We start from the raw sequence: 8,455 nt of genomic DNA, 5'->3' as shown, positions 1-8,455 counted from the left end.
AAATAATTTAAGATTAAAAACCAATACCTTAAACCTTCCAAAAGAGGTAACCAAAATGTGAAGGTTTATATAATATTTATGTAGTGGTTATAGTATTCACAAAATTTTTATGTCCTTTATGAAAATATATTCACTTTTCATTTTGATTTTTTTAATTTAATTATACTCCCTGGATTCATATTTTAAGGTTTTGTGTAGATTTTTCTCCCTGACAGTATTATGAGCTTATGGTGCTTTAATTAGGTGAAGCTATTCTCTAACACTGTATGCTTTTTATCCTGGGCCCCTAGCATTCTGTTTTTGGGTTCCACGGTATAATTTTATGATCTTCTTGGATCTGTGGAAAAATATTTTATACTGAATGATTGTTTTTTAAATGTGATTTATTTAATGATCTGTTTTTAAGTTCAATATTCTACTAGAGAACATATTTTTAAGGAAAGAAGGGTTATGGTTTTGTAAAGAATTTTAAATGCATTGTTAGAAAGCCTAAAATTATTTATAATTTTATCTCTGGCCAGAGGCCTTGAATAGTTTCGTTTTAAAATATTAAGTCTCCAGGGGGATGGTATAGGCAAAGGGGGGTAAAGGGGGAAAAATTGGGACAATTGTAACAGCATAAACAATAATAAAAAATAAAATAAATAAGAATAAAAAATGAAGTATTAAGTCTCCATATTGGCAAGGCTGAACTCTATAAATTTGCTTAAAGGTATTTTTTGACTTATTCAAAACAAAGTGCACTTAAAAGTAATATAATAATTATGATAGGATTTATTTAATAGCTTTCGAGTAACTTTATGACTTTATGACTTTATAACTTTATGACTTATTGTTGTCATTTGGATATTATTAAGAAAGCCGGCTCTTCTTAAATACATAATCTAGTATATTCCCATACATAAGTTAGAAAGTGTACATTAAGCACATCTGTGTATTTGAGGAAGCAAGCTTTCCTATGCTGTCAGGGGCAAAAAAAGTAGAAGTGATCAGTTCAAATTATGTCTCGAGATCACTTAGAGCTTGACAAGATGCCATCACATGCAAAACAATGAGCTTTGCTTCTGTTGGGCAGTATAAATGTAATCAGCCTACAGTGACTTTTCTGAAGCCAACAAAGGCAGATAGAATTGTCTTAACTATGAGGCTGATGTATAATGTCTCCATGGTCAGTATTGCTGAGCGTTTTCAGGGTGAACGTTTTCCATTTACATAAAAACACCTATTTAAATACATTTTCTTTTGGTAGGTGCTGTTATCAGCCATTAAATTTGAAGCCTTGAACAGAATTTGTTCATAATGGATAGTATGTTACTTATGTCTGTATTTTGTATGCTTAGGTGTTGCCTGTAGTTATCTGGTTGTGGTGTAAGCAGGTATCACCTACAGAAATGCTTTGAGCATCTATTTCATTTTATCTGAATTGAGGGTAGTTTGCTATATCTAAAATAGATCAACAAATGTAATTCAGTCTTTTAAATTAGGGATACTGCATAAGGCAATGATGGGTCATATGTATGAATATATAGTATGTTTATTGTATTTCCCATGGTTATAAGTCACTCTGTCATATCTGTTATTTATAAAAAAGAAATTTTATCATTATGATTCTTTATCTCACATATTATAAATAAAAATATATACCAAATATATAGGTCTGTTTTGAGAGAGAGGGAGAATATTTCAAGGAGTTTTTACCTCTATTTTAAAATAGATTTTTCTGCAATTTTTCAAAAAGGAGGAAACGAAAATATCTTTTGTTTTTAAACATTAAAAAGAAATAAAATATAAAGCCTTCCTAGCAATCTGAGAAAGATGATCAGAAAGAAGACTGGTAAATATGATACAATTCTACTTATTTGAGGTTAATATGCTTAAAACATTTTGCTAACTTTATGCTTAATATAGGCTTGTGATGATACATAATTTGTATCGAAAACCAAGAGATATTTAAATTTTTGAAAACTGAAGAAATCTTTTTCTTAGATTTTTTTTAGATCAAATTTGGACCCTTGTATTAACTCAAAGATTTCGGGGAAAATGGAGTGTAGTATTTAAAATCGTCATTGCAATTTTACTTGTGCATAACTTCTTAACTTCTTCCCTACTGAACCTTGACTGAAATGTATGAATATACTACGTTCATATAGTATGACTGTGTATCATGTAACCTAGGGTACATATTTCCCTTCTGATTGATAACTTCACTGGTGGTGGGGAAACCTGCTGAACTTGTCACCTGAGTATTAGTCATATAAATGGTTCAACTGTATATAGCAAATCCCCCTCAAAGGTAATTTCTCCAAAAATTCTTGGAAGTAACAGGTAAAAATCAGAGTATTGTCATATAATCTTACTCAGTGAGTTAACTCTATGAATTGATACCTTTATAAGCAAAGCTACGTTTGTTTTAACATAACAAAGGTAGCACAACGAATTATTTAGTTTTTTCAGGTAACTGTGAATAGTTGATTTTTCTGCCCAAAGGATCCTGAACATATTTAGTCACCATGTAGTTATTTGAGAATTTAAGCCAGAAGACTTTAAAGTTTTATTTTCTTGTAATATATGCAGTGGCATTTATAGTTAACAAATTTATGGTTGTTTCCACTGATATACTTTAACAAACTTTTCAATTACAAGTGAAGCTGGACTTATTTTGTGTCCATATTTATAATGTATCCTTTATTGTTTCTAGGTATTGATATACTTTAATAAAATAATAAATTTACTGTATCCCCTTTAATATCTTTATTTCTTTCAAGTTATTTGTTTTAAAAGATTTAACATTTGCTGTCTGGGTTTACTCTTCACCCAAATTCTGGGTTCCAAAATTTTTTGCCAGGACAAAAATTATACATTTTGCAATATAAATGACTTTAAGGTCTGTACAGATTTGTTAACTCCGTGCATTTTAAGAAATGAAAAGCTGTTATAATTGACATTACTGTGGATAAATTGGCATTGAAAATTCAATAGAACAACCAAGAATTTTAAGTCAGTAGAAGATGCTGAATTACTCTCAGATTAAACTACTGAATATTCTGACCATGACTGCACTGAGATTATTCAGACGCCATTCAGCACCCACTTCCCACATACATACATTGTTACTTCTCTGACCTACGCATTTGGACTGTTTCCTCCCTCCCTCTCCCTGTTTTATCCCAACTGGTGCCTTGGCTATGCATTCCTTGACAGTGCATAATGGAGGCTCCACTTCATTACCTGCTGTTCCCTTTACCTGGGACACTTTCCCTCAGAAATATCAGAACTTTGGTAAAATGTTACCTTCTTAATAAAACCTTCTGGGACCACCTTATTTATAATTGTTCCCATCTGGAACACTTATACTCACCTTTCTTGTTTTATATATGGCATGGCCCTAATTATCACCAAAATTCTATATATTTTACTTATTTTGTTGTTTTCCTCATCAAAACTGGAGCTCCCATGAGAGCAGAGACTTTTACTGTGTGGTTTTTCTATACCAGGTATATCCCATACCAGACCTTCAAAAATTGCTTATTAGAAGGAAGGGAGAGAGGATTAAAGGGAGAAATTGATGCATATCTTTGCAAGTTATATACGTTTTTCTTTAAGAGGACTTTTAAAAAAGATTTTATTTATCTTTAGAGGGGAAGGGAAGGAGAGAGGGAGAGAAATATCAATGTATGGTTGCCTCTCATGCGCCCCCTGCTGGAAATTGGCCTGTAATCCAAGCATGTGCCCTGGCTGGGAATCGAACCACGATCTTTTCATTTGAAAGCCCACGATCAATCCACTGAGCTACACCAGCCAGGGCCAAGTTATATAAGTTTTGATGTTACTTTTTCACTTCCAGAGAGTGATACGAACCATTTAATTGATTAAAAGATAACAGCTGTATCAGCTAAACTGATGTTTCCTTTGATGTCTGGCTCCCTTTTTGCCAATTGTTTACTGTAATGAAATGATGAGGGAAAAAACTCACAAGTTTTCAAATCTAACATTTATTTTAATTTACGAAGAGATACCTTTGGTCATTATTTACAGAGGTCAGATAATGCAAATAAAAACTAATAGATGTGTATTTTTTGGACACCATCCCTATGATCCTTCTATCTTCTGCCTCAGTCCATTTGGGCTCCTACAGCAGGATAACAAAGACTGGGTGACATAAACAACAAATTTATTTTTCAGAGTTCTGAAGGCTGGGAAGTCCAAGATCAAGGCACCAAGTGATTTAGTGTTTGGTGAGAGCCTGCTTCCTGGTTCATAGATGCCAGTCTTGTTGCTGTGGTCTTACATGGCTGAAGCAGGGGTGTTGGGTGGGGGGAACGCTCTGGGGTCTCTTATAAGGGCAATGATCTCATTCATGAAGGTTTTACCCTGGTGACTTAACCCCAAATTCCCAACTCCAAGTACTATTACATTGGGGATTAGGATTTCAACATGCATTTCTGGGGGACACCAATATTCAGTCTGTAACAACCTTCCACCCTGAGAGATTCAGATTTTCCCTTTCCCTTGCTGCTAAGTGAAAATGTATGTAGTGTATTCATAAGTTACATAAATGTTGAATCACTATGTTGTACAACTGAAACTAATATAACATTGTATGTCAACTATAACTGAAAACAAATATTAAAACAATAAAAATGTATGTGGTGTAGTGCAGGGTGTTACTGGTTGGAATGTGCTGTCCATGTGAATCTTGTGGAACTGAAGAAAAGGAGGCTGCTGTAGGGAACAGGAAGCCTGGGGTGGTTTTTGGACAACTGAGTAATGTGTACAGAGAAGGGAGTATTGGCTAGTGGTGTTTGAGATTTGGTAAGAGAGACTGGCTGAACAAAGGGAGATGCTGAGAGTCGACTGCAATTGTCTAGGCATCAACAGAGAAAGAATAGGACTTGGTACCTGAATGTTTGATGGTAGAGAAGGTGGAAGCCAGGAAAAGCACACTGGACCAGACACTCTACAAAGCATAACCACCTTCCTAGGTGGGTATTGTTTTTATTTCACGCAAAATAAAGTTTACAGAGATTTAATACCAATCCAAGTGATACGGGATTTAAGTGGGAAAGTTGTGCTCTCAATTCAGGTCTATTTGACCTTAAATTCTGCTCTAACATACTGTAACAAAATTATGTTAAAATCTAACATAATAACATTTAAATGTTGGGTGTCTAAGAGGATAATAGGAAAGGGACAACTGGAATGGGGCAGATTTTAGGGGTAAGATTAGTTTGTTTTCAAGGGTTGATGCACTGGCAGGTTGTTCATCAACCATTTGGAAAAGTATCATTTGGCTTTAGAGAGAGAGGGGGCATACAATAGCAGAAATTATTTGCATGGATGTAACAATGGATGAGGACTTCAAGGGATAACATAAAAAATTTATTTTATTTTATTTTTCAGAGCTTTTTATTTTGTTTTATTTTTTATTAAATGTTTTTTATTTTTATTGTTGTTCAAGTAGTTTTCTGCCTTCCCCCCACCTCTCCCCACCATCCCAGCCATCCCTATCTTTTTCCCCTGTTTCTAACCCCCCTTGTTTTTGTGCATGTGTTCTTTATAGTTGTTGAGAACACAAAAAATTGAGGAGGAGAGAGAGTATAAAGACTTCATCAACAATTCTATGTCCACACTGCTAAAGAAAATATAGGCTAAATGAAAGGGGGACCAACCATATGGGAAAATATATTAGCAAATGATACTTGGGACAAGGGTTTGATCCCCAAAATATAAAAAGAACTCACATGACTCCACTCCAGGAAGACAGACAAATCAGTTAAAAAATGTGCAGAGGACCTGTACAGACACTTCTCCAAGGAGGACATACAGAGGGCCCAGAAACATAAGAAAGGATGCTCAGCATCACTAGCCATCAGAGAGATGCAAATTAAAACCACTTCATACTGGTCAGAATGGCCATCATTAACAAATCAACAAACAGCAAGTGCTGGCGAGGTTGTGGAGAAAAGGGAACCCTAGTGCACTGTTGGTGGGAATGCAGACCGATGCAGCCACTGTGAAAAACTGGAATTTCTTCAGAAAACTAAAAATCGAACTGCCTTTTGACCCAGCCATTCCACTGTTGGGATTATACCTTAAGAATCCTGAAACACCAAAATAACCTATGCACCCCAATGTTCATAGCAGCACAATTTACAATGGCCAATTGCTGGAATCAACCTAAGTGCCCCATCAGTAAATGAATGGATCAAAAAAACTGTGGCACACTTACACAGTGTAATATTACCCAGCAGAAAGAAAGAAGGAGCTACTACTCTTGACAGCATGGTTGGACCTGGAGAGCATTATGCTAAATGAAATAAGTCGGGTAGTGAAAAACAGATACCATATGATCTCACCTATAAGTGGAAGCTAATCAACAAAACAAACAAGCAAGCAAAATATAACCAGAGATATGGAAATGAACAAACTGACAGTAACCAGGGGGGGAGGAGGGAGGGAGATAAGGAGGAAAGAAGGAAGCCATGAACAAAGACAAAGGGGGAAGGATGGAGAGTGGGAGGTGAGGGTGGGGGGATGGGGGGAAGTGGTGGTGGGAAAATGGAGACAACTGTATTTGAACAACAATTCGAAAAGTGATAAAAAATATGAGCATGGTACACGCGCGCACACACACACACACACACACACACACAATTCTATATCCAGGTTAGAATGAAATGGGATCACGTATGGAAGAGCCAGAAAAAGAGCAGAAAGTTAAGAAGAGAGTAGGAAGTGTAGCATCACCAAAAACAATGAAAACAATTGTATATAGGACAAGATTGGCAAAGCTATTGAATACCACAGATGTCAAGGATACAGGCCTAATATGGCAGTTAGGAGAAAAACAGTTGGGGTCAATAGTTTCAGAAAAGGATTTACACAAGAGTCGGCGTATAATGTATTAAAAAACAAGATGGTAAAGTTAGGGAAATACACCATGTACTAAAGTCTGTAGACCCTTATTTTGAAATCTTGAAAAAAAATGTGAAAGAAAATAGTTCCTGGCAGTCACAAAAAAGATAACAGTTCTAGGGAAGGTTTTTTGATACAATAAAATGGGGATCTTTATACTCTGACAAGGAAAGTGTCCGTTGAAATGGTATAAGTTTGAAATGCAAGTGAAGGAAGAAAAATGACTTTAATTTTATTTTACAAATATCAAACTGCACTACCAGGCCAAAGTAATCAAAATAGCATGATACTGACATAAAAACAGACATATAGATCAATAGAACAAAATAGAGAGCCCAGAAATAAACCACACTTTCATAGTCAATTAATATTTGATAAAGGAGGCAAAAATATACAATAGGCTAAAGATAGTTTATTCAATAAATCGTGTTGGGCAAATTGAACGGATATGTGCAAAAAAATGAAGGTGGGCCCTGGCTGGTGTAGCTCAGTCGATTGAGCGCAGGCCTGCGAACCAAAGGATCACTGTTCGATTCCCAGTCAGGGTGCATGTCTGGGTTGTAAGCCAGTTCCCAGCAGGGGACGCATGAGAGGCAACCATACATTGTTATTTCTCTCCCTCTCTCCTTCCCTTCCCCTCTAAAAATAAATAAATACAATCTTAAAAAAATGAAAGTGGACCACCTTCTTATGCCATACACAAGAATAAAAAAGTGGCTTAAAGATTTAAATGTTAGACTTGAAACTGTAAGAATCCTAGAAGAAAACATATGCTGTAAAATCTGACATTTGTTGTAGCAACATGTTTTTCTGGTATATCTCCTAAAAGGAAGGGAAATAAAAGAAAAAAAATAAAACAAATGGGGCTACATCAAACTAAAAAGTTTTTGCACAGCAAAATAAAACATCAACAAATGAAAAGACAACCCACTGAAGGGGAGAACATACTCACTGATACATCTGATAATAGGTTATTACCCAAAATTTGTAAAGAACTTACAAAATTCAACACCAAAACACTCCAAACAATCCAATTAAAAAATGGGCAAAGGAACTGAATAGACACTTCTCCAAAGAGGACACACAGATGGCCAAAAGACATATGAAAAGATGCTCAATGTCACTAACCATCAGAGAAATGCAAATTAAAACTATAATGAAATATCTCACATCTGTCAGAATGGGTATCATCAATAAATAAACAAGTGCTGGTGAGGATGTGGAGAAAGGGGACCTTTTGCACTGTGGGTGGGAATGCAGACTGGTGTACCCACTGTGAAAAGCAGTATGGGGTCACTTCAAAAAATTAAAAACGGAACTGCTTTATGACCCATAAAGCATGACTGTTTTTTTCTGGCAGTTTATTCGAAGAAACCTGAGACACCAACTCAAAAGACTATATGCACTCCTATGTTCATTGCAACGTTATTCACAATTGCCAAGATTTGGAAGCAGTCCAGGTGTCCATCAGTAGTTTAGTGGATAAAACAACTATGGGACATTTACACAGTGGAGTACTACTCAGCAGTAAAAAAAAAAA

Source organism: Sturnira hondurensis, unplaced genomic scaffold, assembly GCF_014824575.4.
Source record: "Sturnira hondurensis isolate 20B ecotype Veracruz unplaced genomic scaffold, ASM1482457v3 Scaffold0004136, whole genome shotgun sequence".
Lineage (NCBI taxonomy): Eukaryota > Metazoa > Chordata > Mammalia > Chiroptera > Phyllostomidae > Sturnira > Sturnira hondurensis.
The sequence above is the reverse complement of the archived record's forward strand: the minus strand, read 5'-3'. Positions refer to the sequence as shown.